Source organism: Sparus aurata, chromosome 7 (assembly GCF_900880675.1).
Source record: "Sparus aurata chromosome 7, fSpaAur1.1, whole genome shotgun sequence".
In the NCBI taxonomy this organism is placed as follows: Eukaryota; Metazoa; Chordata; class Actinopteri; order Spariformes; family Sparidae; genus Sparus; species Sparus aurata.
Genome location: NC_044193.1, coordinates 1,516,238 through 1,531,743, shown reverse-complemented (window position 1 = coordinate 1,531,743; position 15,506 = coordinate 1,516,238). Strand labels below are relative to the sequence as shown.

Sequence of the window (15,506 nt, the reverse complement as noted above, 5' to 3'; positions counted from 1 at the left end):
AAAAAACCTGAAATTAATCAGAAATAATCAGATTCAGAACGTACGTGAAGTTATTCATGATCAGACTGAAGGTTTCTCAGGACTCAGTGCTGGAGATCAGTTCCACAGCCACACCAGAAGAAACACTCAGCTCAGTTCACTGACGGAGAGAGAAGCATCTTCATCACAGATACAGACTTTATTAAAGAATCAATCAGCTCTGTCCTGTAGCGTCTCAGAGGACGAGCAGCGGTTTCTAAACCACTTCTCAGGAGGGAAACCAGGACAAACACTTGAGGTGGACTCAGAAGTCTTTACTGATGAATCCCAGCGATGGATTAGTGTCAGTAACAGAAGGGAGCGTGTGAGGAGACGGACAGCAGAGAGAATGACACCACAGTGAAACACGGTGCTGGAAGATGTTTTCAGACTCCACCCTGACGGAGGAGAAGCACCACTCCATCCTTCAGAGACTTGCTCCACCCTCTGGTTTGATCTGTGGAGAAGGATTCTCCTGCAGCAGGATAATGAGCCCAGACACACCTCAGACCAGAGAGACCCACGAGTCCTGACTGTCCTGGACCGTCCTCAGTCACCGGACCTCAACACCACTCAGGGTTTATGGGGGCACCTGAAGACCGAGAAACCAAACGAGAAGCTTTGTGGAACTCATGCTGGGTCACATGAGTCAGCAGGTTCTACACTCACTAGTGGAGTCCATGCAGCTCGAGTGCATGAAGCAGGACAAACCAAATCCAAAACTGTTAAAACTGATATAATTCGTTTTGAACAAAATATAATCACATTACAAACAAATCCAAACTAAATGTATTCGGCCTCTCAGTCGTTTTGTCCTCACGGTTCTTCAGCAGCTTCAGGTGCAACTCTGTTTTATTTTGAAATGTCTGGAGGATGATCGAGGCTGATACGCAGCATTTTCTGATGATCTGTACAGGTTATTGTTTGTCACGTTGTCTATAAAATAAACAACTAAACATGTGCTACTTTGGCTCTGTTGCAACATCCTGCCAGTAACGCGTCACAATGAAACTTTTGTAAAAAATAAAATGATCTGAATCTGCAAAGTTACTAGTAACTGAAGTAATCAATTCCATGTATTTGAGAGGAAGGTTAAAGTAATAAATGTAGCTGATTGTACTTAAGAACAGTATCTGAGTAAACTGTACCTTCATGTCGTCACTGTCGGTCCCAAATAATGTTCTCCGTCTCCTCGATTTTCATAATCGGTCCTGAACACACCATAAGACATCGGTCTTTAAGTCCTTAAGTGTCTCCTTATTATTACATTTGTATAACATTTTGGTTCAATCATTGTTTATAGAGTGTTGTATAAATAAAGTGTATTATTATTATTGATGACAGTGTGTAGAGCGAGTGTGTAACTGTGTGTCTCTGCAGGAGTGAACCGTCACTTCCACATGATCTGTATCAGAGACAAGTTCAGTCAGAACATCGGCCGGCAGGTTTCCTCCTCCGTCATCTGGGACCATCTGGGAACCATGTACGACATGCAGGCTCTGGTGAGGACACGCGCACACACACACACACACACACACACACACACACACACACACACACACACACGTACATCACTCATCGCTTCTAAAATCTTTGGTGTGTGTGTGTGTGTGTGTTGCAGCACGAGTCGGAGATCTTGCCGTTTCCGAACTCAGAGAAGAGCTTCTCTCTGCCTGATGACATCATCCAGGAGGTTAAAGAAGGTGAGAGTGTGATCTCTGTCAGAATGATAATGCGGCGCTCTCTCTCCGTAGATTACCCACAGTTCCTTGCAGTTATTTGAACATTTCCCACGCTGGGATGTGAGGACAGGATGTGACGCCTTCACTAGAACCTGATGTTCTGTTCTCTGCGGCTTCACTCACTGAGCACCATGTGAAGCTCGTAGCTGCTGTTAGCATGCTAACATGCTGAGCTAAGATAGCAAACATGGTGAACATTACATCACTGCACACACAGATCACCTGCTGTTCACCTGTTGTTAATGAGAACTCATTAATAGTGTCTGTTATAACTTATCCAGCCTCCCTGAGCGGCCGTGAACTCAGCTGTTCGATGGATAGAATCAAATGGCTCAATCGATGAAATCAGTACTGATCCTACATTTGAGAAAAAAGTTGTGTTCAGTACATTTCTGCTGTAAGTGGTCCTGCTGCAGAGGACAGAGACGGATGGATGAAGGTTGGAGTCACATTTGATTCCCAGTTAGTGTCGATTCAAACGGCAAGAGACGTCTGAGATGTTTAAATTCTGCTCGTTGACACTTTGAAGGCTCAGACGAATCTCTCTGGACCTTTCTCTCTCAGGGAAGCTGGGCTCAGAGGAGGACACCAAGGAGGAGTTCAGGATGGAGAGAGAACCTCCGGCGACACATGAAGAAGGTATCGTCTCAGACGCAGCGTCCTGACCGCTGACGGGTTCAGTTCTCTGTCTGTCGTGTCATTTCTGTCACACTGTCAACTTAAAGATGCAGAGCGTAAGATTGTTGTTGAAAAACTAGTGCTGGTAGTGTAGAGCTAACTGAGCTACCTGAGCTACCTGAGCTAACTGAGCTACCTGAGCTAACTGAGCTAACTGAGCTACCTGAGCTAACTGAGCTACCTGAGCTAACTGAGCTAACTGAGCTAACTGAGCTACCTGAGCTAACTGAGCTACCTGAGCTACCTGAGCTACCTGAGCTACCTGAGCTGCCTGAGCTGAGTGTTTATTTACTGAATGAGTGTGTATTTAATCATCTGAGTTCGTGTTGAAGCTCCGTGCCGTCACACATGAACACCTGTCGTCTTTAAAGCCTCAGAACAGTTTGGTAATTGATCATCATGTCCAGGTGGAGATCAGGTGACGTAGATGTGACTCGTTTCCTGTCGCTCTCTCTCTCTCTCTCTCTCTCTTCAGGCAGTAACTCCTCGGTGAAGATGTCGGAGCGAACGAGCAGCAGTCGGGACAAGGAGAGAGAGCGAGACAAAGAGAAGGGAGGCAGTGAGGGAGGAGCAGCGGGAGGAGGAGGAGGAGGAGGAAGGCGGAGAAGAGGAAGAGGAGTCGAACGGCCGACAAACTTCTGTCGTCTTCCAACCCGGCGAGTCCGGGAGGAGCCAAGAGGAGACGCACCTGAGAGACGGACAGGGCGAGCGAGAGAGAGAGAGAGAGAGACATAGTGTGTGTGGAGGAGAGAGAGAGAAAGGAAGGAGTAGGAGGAGGAGGAGAAGCTGCCGTCACAGGAATCAAACCTGTGAGTTTTATCTGATGTGGTGGAGGAGGCGCTTCACGCTGACTCGTGTGAGCTGCTTCATCTCAACGCAGTCGCCATCATTTGATCCCAGCGGGAGGAAGTGACATCACTGCTGCCGCAGCCGGAGGACACGACACGATCCCGAGTGTCACCTGACGTCCAAATCTCTTTATCTTTTCATTATTGTGTTGTATTAGCAGGTTACAGTGTGTCCCTCCCAGCCTTTTAAAACCATCCTGTGTTTTATATAAAGTGTAATTTATCATCTCATCGCTCGCCGTCAGACTCATGATGGACACGTTAAAGAAAAAAGGATAACGATCGATGCAGCAGAACCAGAGTTCTCAACATTTTTATTCCCTTTTCTTGTAAAAACCTGGGGCCTACATTACCCACAGTGCAACTCAACCACGGACAGTTCAGTCCGAGGTCTGTGTGTTGTGCTAGTAGCAGCTACTGTAGCCTGCAGCGGAGACGAGGATCGCTGCAGGCGTCTGCTCAGCCGACGCCGACTCGAGTGACATCACTGGAGGCAGCTCCCTCTGAAGGATTCATACTACTGTTAGAATATACGTATGCAGTTGAACTCTGAGGTGTGTCATCAGAGGAGGCCGATCGCAGACGGACTCATCAGGTGTAATTATTGGAAAAAGCTGAAAGGTTGAAAATATTTCAACTCCCCAAAAAACTGCCAGAAAAACCTGAAGTGTCAAAACAACAGAGGAGCACAAAGCTCGTCATCAGGAGGACGGACGTTCAGCGGGTGTTTCTAACAGCGAGTGTGTTTTATCGGCCTGTCAGCGCTGAAACAAGTCCTGCCATCACGACCTGATGCGAGTGGCGTGTGCGTTGTGGCCATCTGGACAGCCGGGTACGGCAACACAGCGCGGACAAACCTCATACAGAACCGCAGTGAAGATTTGTTAGTTTAACTTGTTTAGTTTAAGATTATGATGGAGAAAGAAGTTCTAGTAGAAGGAAGCAGGACAGAGGATGTGATGTTAAACTTACAGGAGTGAGATTGAAAACTAAAATATATTAAATATCTTATTTTGATGTTTTTATTATTTGAATTGTATTCAGTAGTGACGATGTCGTTTATCATAGATCCAAATGAAATATGTAGCTGATGTGCTGCACAGAGGTTTTTACATTTAAGACTTAAAACTTACAGAATTATAAAATCACACTACAAATAAATATAAATACAACAATATACATCAACATACACACAACCTACATCAAAGTACAATAAGCTAAACATGCGTGCAGCCCATTTTCTCTCTGCAGCAGTTTAACTTCTGTTGTCGAACGTTTGATATCTGAGTGTGTTGGAGCTGCTGGTGATGAGTTCGAGTCTCTCAGGTCTCACGTGTCCTGGAACTCCTGGAAACAGCTGACCATAATTTAACACAACACAGTGTGTAGCAGTAATATACTGTACAATATCACACAAATGTAGATTCTTCTTAAAGGAAAGTGAGCGGTTGGTTTCAGACACCCGCGGTGTGTTTACTGAAGCTCCTGATGTTCGCTGGTGTTCCTGCAGTGTGTTTGGGTTATAAATGAATTCAGGAACACGTGTGTGTGGCCGCGCGCTGTCAGCCGGGTCGACACTGGAGATGTTCTCTAGAGAAGAGTTAAGATTCTGTATGTGGTTGTCCGAGTCGTGTTGCCGTACCTGTCTGTCCATGATGGTGGACGTACAGGTGCAGGTGCCGCTCACATCAGGTAACGACGCCGGCCCACCTCCCCTTTATACCTGAAACAAATCGTTAAATGTGTTCCTGCTTCCAGAGAAGCCCGGTCAGAGATGAAGTTGGACCCGTCTCGGCTCCTCTGCGCTCACTGCAGAAGCCAAACGGTGTTTTTATTGCATTATGGTGCTTTTTGTTTGATTTGTTTGTACATCTTCAGGTGAATGTGGAGCAGGAGATCCGCTGTGATCCAGACTAGAGTTCAGACTCGGTTCATCTTAAAGTCCGAGCAGCTGACGGTCAGAACCAGAACAGAACCTCTGCTGAACGTGAAGCTGCGACGCGTGTTTTTGTCTTCTGACACAATAATCTCAACGTCTCCACGATGAATGTGAACACAGTTAGAAGCTCGTTTCAGTTTCAGTTTCAGTCTGAGGAGTCGAACAGGAAGTGCTGGACATGGAGTCAGCTGATTGGTTGAGCCAAATGTTCCTTTAACTCTCGATCGACGTGTTAATTTATTGATGTTCAGTGAGGGCTGATCAGCTGTTTGTGTCATTAAAGGTGAACTCAGATCAGTGACGTCTCCTCTTATTCTTCCCCAGCAGCAACAAAGTAACTGAGTACATTTACTCAGTTACTTTGTTGCTGCTCTCTGTCAGCTGCTTTCTTATTCACCAGGTTAGTGACGTTTAAAGACTCTATGATCACCTATTGATCATTTCTTCACACATAGAAATACAATAATGTAATATAGACAGGAATGTAACTTCCTCTTTTACACAAGGATTACTTTTGATACTTTATGTTTTAGTGTGAATATTTTTGGACTTTCTCTGTTCTGTTACCTTGACGGTTGTAAGAATGTAGAAATATCTTTACTTTTTTCCTCTCTGCCATTTTTTAAAGGCAAATCTTGTACTTTACTTCACTACATTTACTTCAATGAACTTAAGTTACTAGTTACTTCACAGATTACATTCTGCGTCAGAGGTAATGTAGCAAATATTAAATTCACATATTTAATCAACCAACAGAAAAAGTATCAATAAAACATGTAAATATATGTGATCTACTTTTACTTTGATACTTGAGTCCGTTTACTTCAGATACTTTAAGATACTTTTACTCGATTACTATTCATATGTGTGACCTTCACTTTTCCCAAAGTAACATCTGAACATGATATCTTTACTCTGACTGAAGTGTGACTGTCAGACTTTCTCTCTGCTCAGTTTGTTTGTGTGACGACACAATGAGGTCATAACCAGTAAATAAAACATGAGTTGTGTTGCTGCAGCATGTGTGTTAATGTTGAGGACCTGAACATAAACACAGGTGATGTGAAGGTGTGTCCGGGAGTCACTCAGGTGAAATCAGGACTGAGAGGTTTCTATGGACGATGATGTTGAGGACTTCCTGTTTTGTTTTGTTAATAAATCAGATTTTTGGGTGAGAACATGAGATTTATGAACAGACTGAAACTTTCAGATCATTCTTCAGCCTGCAGTGTGTCGGGTGGACCACCGGGGGGCGCTGTCCTCCTGCTGTGAGCCAGTTTGACATCAGCACCTGAAAAAAACATCACACAAGAATAATACAGTTTGTTTCATGTTTCTGTCTGTTTCTGTGTGGATTGTGAATATGTGTTGTGTTCAGTTCCTCTCAGTCTGACCTGCGTTATAAACTACAGCTGTCAGACTGTCACAGTGGATGAAGCCTTCAGACGACCTGTGAGTGGTTCAGCAGTTCACACCATCACAAAGAGACAGTTAGAGGCAGATAATGTGAGGGAGAGAGTATTGATCAGGATCGATCGGTGTGTGTCAGGTGAAGGTCAGCTGAAGGTCACAGTCTGAAGGTTCAGCTTCTGTCTCTGTTCGTCTGTTGTTCCTCCTCACACACACTTTTGTGCTCAATCTGGTTTTTATTGACACGGATTGTGAAATAATTCGTGCTGCTATGAACTCCTGAACATCCTGTCAGCTGCTGCGAGAGAGAGAGAAGTGAATAATCATGTTCTGTTGAGGAGACTTGATGAGAAATCCAAAGCTGAGGAGGAGAAGCAGGAGGAGGCCGAGGGGAGGAGATGAAGAGATGGACGGTGCTGAGGAGAGGTGGAGGATGAAGATGGAGGAAGAGAAAGGAGACGAGGAGGAGCGATGGTGTAACTTTGATCCAACATCAGTTCAGCCGGTTTGGGAAGAGTTGTGTCGAACTCAAAATGTCCCCAGGACAGTTAAAACTGACCACATGTTGTTCTGTAATCATGATATAAATGATGTTTTTGCAATGAGAGATATTGTTCATTATCTGTAAAGATTCAAATGATATCACCCTAGAAAAGTTATCTTAAAGCACATAATTTAGAAAGAAGGAGCAAATGTGTTTAGGTTTCTGTTTGTCACAGGCAGACTGATGATGGAGCACTGTTATGGAAAGATTAGGTGTTTTTACCCTTATTTAATGTGAAAACATGTATAACTATTTTCAAATGAACTTTTAATCTCCCTGTTGTTTAGGGTGTATAAAACATCAGAAAACTGTGAAAATGCCCATCAGAGGGTTCAGATTGTGAAACACAGTAAAGAAGCTCCTGAAGAACCTAAAGCCGGCTGGTTCCTGTCAAACCGATCGATTGATGATTGTATTGATGATTATCTCTGGAAACAGCACCCCCTGGATCTACATGCTGGTGAACGACAGTCTGTGTGTGGTGAGACCAGGACATTACACCCGGACTGAGCCTGCAGGTGGAATCAATAAGTATTGATTAGCTATCAACACAGTCAGACTGTGAGTGGATGTTAAAGTGAAGAAACTCAAGTTCAACCGTCCTGACGTCACAACTTTATTTACATCTAACAGTTAGCAGTTAGCTGCTGGTCCTGCAAACGGGGAGATCTGCGTGTCACAACAGCCTAATCAATAAACATTAATAAAGTACAAAATAAACAATATAAATAAAAAGGTAAGAAATAGATTCTTACATACATAATGTGTACTAGTGCCCCGCCCCTTTCTGTGACATCATCCCATGAAGTCATCATTCACATTTAATTTAATTAATTTTATAGTAAAAGTACAGAACAGAAATCAGTAACACTTGAGCTGAAGTGTCCAAATTACCTGAATGCACCCGATTACAATATTAAAGTAATGTAACTTGATTACTTTCAGTTTTGGATTAATAACAAATGAAGACCAGAGAAATTAAATATACATTTTAAAAAAGTAGCTTTTTGTGTATCCTGTTAACAAGTGTTTCTATGTGTTTGTTCTATTAATTTTTATCTTAACTTTTGACAAGAGAAGTTACAGTAAATATGATGCAGTTGAGTTTCTCCAGCAGGGACTCGAACTCAGCATAAAAGCAGACCTCGGAACACAGAACTCCCACTCTGCCGACTGAGCTAAACTACTTTGAATGGCTGGAGAAGTCTCTAGTTGAAATGACGTAAACCACGTCAAATAAGTCCAGCCCACAGATTTTCTGACGAATCCAGGTGGTGCACACCAAAAGGGGCGGTCTCGCTCGTTTCCCGCGTGAAAGTTGCGCATTTCCCTCCAAAAAGTTAGATGTGTATAAAAATGGCTGACTGATCGTCACTCTGTTTGGAGCTGCTCTTCTCTGAGGACACGAACACGGTGAGTAAACTGTTCTGTACGAATCTGCTTTATGTGTCCAGTTACCTGCTCAGTACAGGTGTATTCATGTCTGTGTGGGAGGTGTACAGGTAGTTAATACTTATTGATCTCAGGTAATAAGTCCAGGTGATGTTCCTTCATATATCAGCAGCTCCACATATTAACTACCGTCATGCTACTTATGTGCGGGTTAAAATGGAGCCAGCCTCCCTCTCATGTGGTGAGATTTGTTTCTACCTCAAATGTTTCTGAAATAACTCTGAACAGAAGCTGAAGATGTCTCATTTAACTGTTAACTGTCGAGGTAAATTCAGCTGGAACATAATCCTTTAATTACAGCCAATTAAATCCGTGATGGACGTTGTGTTTTGTTCCATGCACCAAACTCCATTGTGATTTTGGTCGTTTTTATCTCTGCCATGTTAATTGCATAAATAATCCACAGTTAACTAAACTTTGGTCACTATCTAAATACAAGACGGTAGTTTCGGTAAAGTCGGCATGAAGTTTTTTAAATGTATTTGTTATTTAGAACAGCATGAAAGCTGTTAGCTAACGTTAGCTGTCAGTGTAAGTGGGTGGTAATGCTATGTTAGCTAGCTGACTTTAAAGTTGTTGCAGATGCACTGCACGGTTTGGAAACACGTTAGCAGCGGCTCAGCTGCATTTATTAACGGGTACTGACACTATTACGAGCTTATAAAGACATCTGAGTCATTTAATTGTCGTGTTTTTACAGACAGGTTTGCATGTTAGCTAACGTGTGTGTCTGTTGGAGAGTGTTAGCATGACGCCATTATCCTGCTATGTAATGTTAGCTTGTTAATACTAGCATCGTTACAGCTGCATATCTGAGTACAGCACAGTTAGCTAACAGGCTCCATGTGTTGTGTGTAATAATGTCTCAGTATGTTAGTATGTCAGCTAAAGTAGTTTAACACACAATATGCAGCCTCGCTGTAGCTACAGAGAATGGATTCAGTGTGTTTGTCTCAGTTCTGGTTTAATTTGATATTTAAATCACTGCACTGACTCCCTGTGAGTCAAAAGATAGACTTTAAAATCATATTACTTGTCTATAAAGCACTACATGTTCCCAGGATTTAATACATTTGGTTAACTTTTGGTTTACCTTTTCAAAAACACATTTATTAAGTCAGATTATAGCAGATTTTATAGTACAGAGTGATGTGAGACTCCTGAAGTGATGTCATGCACATGGTTACAGACTGCTATATCATTCTTTATTATGAAATTAAAATCCTGTAAGAAATCCCCTTTTTGCCAGATGTGTCTGTAATCTGATTACATTTTCTTTTTTACTGCTATAATCAGAATATATTTATGCAAACACACACACACATATACATGTAGTCATCATGTTATATTAAAGTACTTCCTCCTCTCTCCAGGTGAACAGTGGGACTTGTCTTCAGCTTCAGGTGGAACAGCTCTGACCTGTATGGTGATCAGACCCGGAGAGGAGAGACACCTGGTCCAACAAGGTCAGTGCAGTGGAGGTGCCAAAATTAAAGGCAGAAAGTGTGAGATTTGTCAGTTGCTGTTCATTAATACTCTAAAATCAGTAAATGATTCTAGAGGATAGTCGAGTCTCATTCACAGGTCGTTGAATACCGACAGTTTGTGTTGGTAGAAGCCACGACAGTGTCTCTGTTAGGACACGGCTCTTTAAATTTAGTAGTATTTTAAATGTTTTTTGTTTACTGAGAGGAAATATAAACAGTCTGTCTGTTTAGAACGCCTCCATTTATTTGATCTCATTTATATATAATATAAATGATATAATTATATTTTATTTAACATGTATATCTCCACTGTTCAGCCACAACATTAAAACAGCTGACAAGTGAAGTGAGCATTGATCATCTTGTTACAATCAAATGTTCTGCTGGGAAACTTTGAGTTCTGTCATTTCTGTGGATCCTCTTTGACAAACACCACCCACCTAAACACCGTTCAGACCAACTACACCCCCTCATGGCAAAGAACCCAAGGTGTCAAACTGGCCTCCTCATTCTCCAGATCCCAATCCAGTTGAGCATCTATTGGATGCACCAGAACAACTTCCATCCACGTCGGGGCCCCCGTGGATCGTTCTTGGCTCTGACTGCATCCAGTGGAAGCTCAGTTGGATTGAGATCTGGGGATCTGGAGGCCAGGTTGACACCTTGAGCTCTTTCCCACGTTCCTCGGGTCGTTCCTGAGCAGTTTTTGCAGCGTTGCAGGCTCGTTGTCCTGCTGGGGGGGCACTGCCATCAAGGAGTGCTGCTGCCATGAGGGGGTGTACTCGGTCTGCAGCTGTGTTTGGGTGACTGGTGTTTGACAAAGAGACCTCCACATGAATGCTAGGACTCATGGTTTCACAGCCGAACATGGCATTGGAACAAAATGATCCATGTTATTTATTTCACCTGTCACTGGTTCTAATGTTGTCGCTCTCAGTGTGTACACATGTTAAATACTTTATGAATTAGATCCTAGCTTACTGCGATGTTGAGCGCAGTAAGCTACGACAACCAGAATTTGAATTAGATCAAATAAATGCATTTAGGCACTGTAACCAGACTTGTTAATATTTCCTCTCAGTGAAACAAAACCTGTTTAAATGACTTCCTCTTCCTTTGAACCCTGTGGGTTTTGAGCTGGGACTTATACATTTTAAATGGACAGCTTCATTTAACGATACGATTGTGCTGTGGTGACGTTTTTCGTTTGGAAGCAGTTGTTGTGGTTATGTTCATGGTGGCATTGCAGCAAACTGATAGCTACAAACAGCTTGAGCGGTTGTTAGCTCGTCTGCCTCCTTATGAGTGTACTGAAGGTTGTTTTCAGTTCAGGTTCATCTCCACTTGAGCGCACAAATGTGCATTCAGAGAGTGCGTGATAAGCTTTACGAAGCCTTTGAAGTTGTTGTTTTGCTGGAGAAACATTGTGGTATAAAGCCTTTCAGGCTAACAGTGTTAGCTAAACGATGTTGTGTGCAGTAAGCTACGACAACCAGAATTTGAATTAGATCAAATAAATGCATTTAGGCACTGTAACCAGGCTTGTTAATATTTCCTCTCAGTAAAAACAAAACCTGTTTAAATGACTTCCTTTGAACTCTGTGGGTTTTGAGCTGGGACTTATACATTTAAATGGACAGCTTCATTTATGTAGATTCAACATTAACATAAGCCTCGGCCTACTAGACCAGCAGGCCACTAATAAGGATCGTATTCAGTTTCTGACGTGCAACTGTGCGGTAGTGAAGTTTTTGGTGTAGAAGCGGTTCTTGTGGTCTCATTCATGGTAGAGATGCAGCAAAATGAGCTCCAAACACCAGCAGAATGACCGGAAACATGTTAAATTCTGTTAGCCCGTGTAAGGTTTTGCTTGAGCAGTTGTAAGTTTGTCTGCGTCCTTTGAGTGTATAAACTATGTTTAGCAGAGCTTGCTATTAACATTGGCATTCTTATTCGTGGTAGAAGTGCAGTGAGTTAAGTGCTACAACACCATCAGAACTGAGCGGAGAAGTGTTGTTTTGGAGGCCTCGTTGTATAGAGCTGTTCAGGGACAAAAGTTCAGTGACAGTAATCCAGTTGTTAGTGGTCTGCTAGGTAAACCTGGTGTTATCATTGTAAGTTACAGGTTAACTTGACCGGACTTCAGCTATCTTCAATGGCAAATGCCCGAGTGCTGTCCATCGGAGCTGTAAGCTGTGTTTTCTATGAATGGCAGTAGTCAGGCCTTTGATCAGCTGCTGGTATTGGTAGTAGCGTATCCTACGAGCCCTTGTGCCATCCCGCCAACTAACAGGCCCCTGTTGTTACACACCTATGGTATGGTAGAATCGTGCACAAAGTGTACGTGTTTAGTTGGGCCTCGGCCTGGCTAGGGACATGCTCAGGGCCACGGTAAAAGCTCGCCTGACGCCACTAAAGCGGCTCCGGTCTCTGCCCTCATCTGTCCATGCCGATCTCACTCGCGAGTTCAGTGTGTATGGGCGCGATGCCTTTGCTTGAAGATAATGTTGAACTCTGTGATAAAACAAAATAAAATTAAAATTGCAGGAATTCAATTTCTTTGCAACTGTGTGTAACAGCATCCTGCTTGATAACACCATGCAGAGATCATTATAAAGTTGTTACAGGGCCCTCGGCCTCAGTGCCCAGCAGACCACTAATAACAATCCGATTGTGCTGTGGTGACGTTTTTCGTTTGGAAGCAGTTGTTGTGGTTATGTTTATGGTGGCATTGCAGCAAACTGATAGCTACAAACAGCTTGAGTAGTTGTTAGCTCGTCTGCCTCCTTATGAGTGTACTGAAGGTTGTTTTCAGTTCAGGTTCATCTCCACTCGAGCGCACAAATGTGCATTCAGAGAGTGCTTGATAAGCTTTATAAAGCCGTTGTTGTTTTCCTGGAGAAACATTGTGGTATAAAGCTTTTCAGGCTAACAGTGTTAGCTAAACAATGTTGAGTGCAGTAAGCTACGACAACCAGTTTACCACCATAGAGTTCTAGGCACAAAAGTTCAGTAACAGCATTCCAGTTGTTAGTGGTCTGCTAGGCAAACCGGTTATCAGGCTTGTGTGAACCGACCAACCAGAGCAGACTGAGGCCCCACCTAAAAACCCACAGGATTCAAGGAATGTTTTTACAGCTACTGGATATAAAAAAATATATCTTGAAATAAAATGTGTATGAAAATACAAGTCTTCTCACTTTTAACAACTCGACTCTCTATGAGTCCTGTTAATAGGCCACAAAGTGCGTTATTTGACGACCTGAGAATGAGACTCAATAATCAGCTGTCTTTCTACAGAATTGCTTTATAAGTTTACCGACATCACCCAATTAATCAATTGATTAATAATTGTCCTCTATATGCAGCACACTGGCTCTCAACTTTCTGCTTTTAATGCTGGATAACTTAATCTATAATAATACATCATGTTTGATCAGAGAATATTTAATATTGTTTTTATAAATCTGCAAAGTAACTAGTAACTAAAGCTGTTAGACAAAGTGCAGTGAAAGTATGAATAATATAGTTAAAAACTCAATTTATGCTAAATATTAAAAGTATTTAACATGTATATCTCCACTGTTCAGCCACAATATTAAAACAACTGACTAGTGAAATGAGCATTGATCATCTTGTTACAATCAAATGTTCTGCTGGGAAACTTTGAGTTCTGTCATTTCTGTGGATCCTCTTTGACAAACACCACCCACCCAAACACCGTTCAGACCAACTACAACCCCTCATGGCAAAGAACCCAAGGTGTCAAACTGGCCTCCTCATTCTGCAGATCCCAATCCAGTTGAGCATCTGTTGGATGCGCCAGAACCAACTCCCATCCACGTTGGGGCCCCCGTGGATCGTTCTTGGCTCTGACTGCATCCAGTGGAAGCTCAGGTGGATTGAGATCTGGGGGATCTGGAGGCCAGGTTGACACCTTGAGCTCTTTCCCACGTTCCTCGGGTCGTTCCTGAGCAGTTTTTGCAGCGTTGCAGGCGCGTTGTCCTGCTGGGGGGGCACTGCTATCAAGGAGTGCTGCTGCCATGAGGGGGTGTACTCGGTCTGCAGCTGTGTTTGGGTGACTGGTGTTTGTCAAAGAGACATCCACATGAATGCTAGGACTCATGGTTTCACAGCCGAACATGGCATTGTAACAAAATGATCCATGTTATTTATTTCACCTGTCACTGGTTCTAATGTTGTGGCTCTCAGTGTATACACATGTTAAATACTTTATGAATTAGATCAAATAAATGCATTTAGGCACTGTAACCAGACTTGTTTATATTTCCTCTCAGTGAAACAAAACCTGTAAATGTTCAAAGTACTTCCAAATTAAAACTTCATGTTAATAAATTATGAAAAGTGATTTCAGGTTAAATACAACTGAGTTAGGGACTCAAACCTCCACAAGGAGACTCAAAACTCATCAAAAATAGACCCAGGTCTCTTTGTGGAGGACAAACAACTACCACACAAACAAAACCTCCACACACAAACAAAACCTCCAAAAACAATAAAAACCTGCACAGACACAGAAACCTCTAAAAAACCAACACACAAAACCCCTAAAAACAAACAAAAACCCCTAAAAAAAACACAAAACCCCTAAAAACCAACACACAAAACCCCTAAAAACCAACACACAAAACCCCTAAAAACCAACACACAAAACCCCTAAAAACAAACAAAAACCCCTAAAAACAAACACACAAAACCCCTAAAAACAAACACACAAAACCCCTAAAAACAAACACAAAACCTCTAAAAACAAACAAAAACCCCTAAAAAAACCACAAAACCTCTAAAAACAAACACAAAATCTCTAAAAACAAACACACAAAACCCATAAAAACAAACACAAAACCTCTAAAAACAAACAAACACTAAACCTCCACAAAGAGCCATCAAACTACCACTGCTCCTCTTTCTCTTCCTGCAGGTGACGGACGAGCAGCTGAGACGAACAAGACGAGCCGCCACAGGACCTGAAGCAGGAAAACTGAGTATCGTCTTCTGATGAAACTCCTTCAGGTGCTGCAGGTGTTTGTTGACTCTGGTTTCACCTGCTCAGACAGTGAGCACTGTTGTCTTTGCTGGTTATTTACATAATAAAACCTTTTTTTCGAATTACACTCTGTTGTGGTTTTTATAGATTTTTAAAGAAGGTGTTGAGTCTTTTGATGGAGTCCAATGTCTCCTCTCAGTGGCATTTTCAAAGCTTTAACTATATTTGATGTATATATTTTCTTTCTGTAATGGAGAGCAGGGCTTCCATTACCTTCAGTATCTATTCCTATTCTGGGAATGACTGATTTAGAAACCATGTGTTGTTTAATAATGTCTGAGTAAGTTAGCCTCTCTCCATCTCTTATCACATGAATGAAG

General features: G+C 42.5%; 1 long non-coding RNA gene and 1 pseudogene across 1 annotated transcript; both read left to right on the top strand.

The window, feature by feature from the left end:
• Positions 1 to 1,368: 1,368 nt before the first annotated feature.
• Positions 1,369 to 4,093, top strand: LOC115584995 (MRG/MORF4L-binding protein-like; annotated as a pseudogene).
• A 4,368-nt stretch (positions 4,094 to 8,461) lies between these two features.
• On the top strand, positions 8,462 to 15,243 carry LOC115585018 (uncharacterized). The gene is made up of 3 exons (XR_003984650.1): positions 8,462 to 8,592; positions 10,005 to 10,097; positions 15,061 to 15,243. It is a non-coding gene; the product is annotated as an uncharacterized LOC115585018 (long non-coding RNA).
• Positions 15,244 to 15,506: the final 263 nt, after the last annotated feature.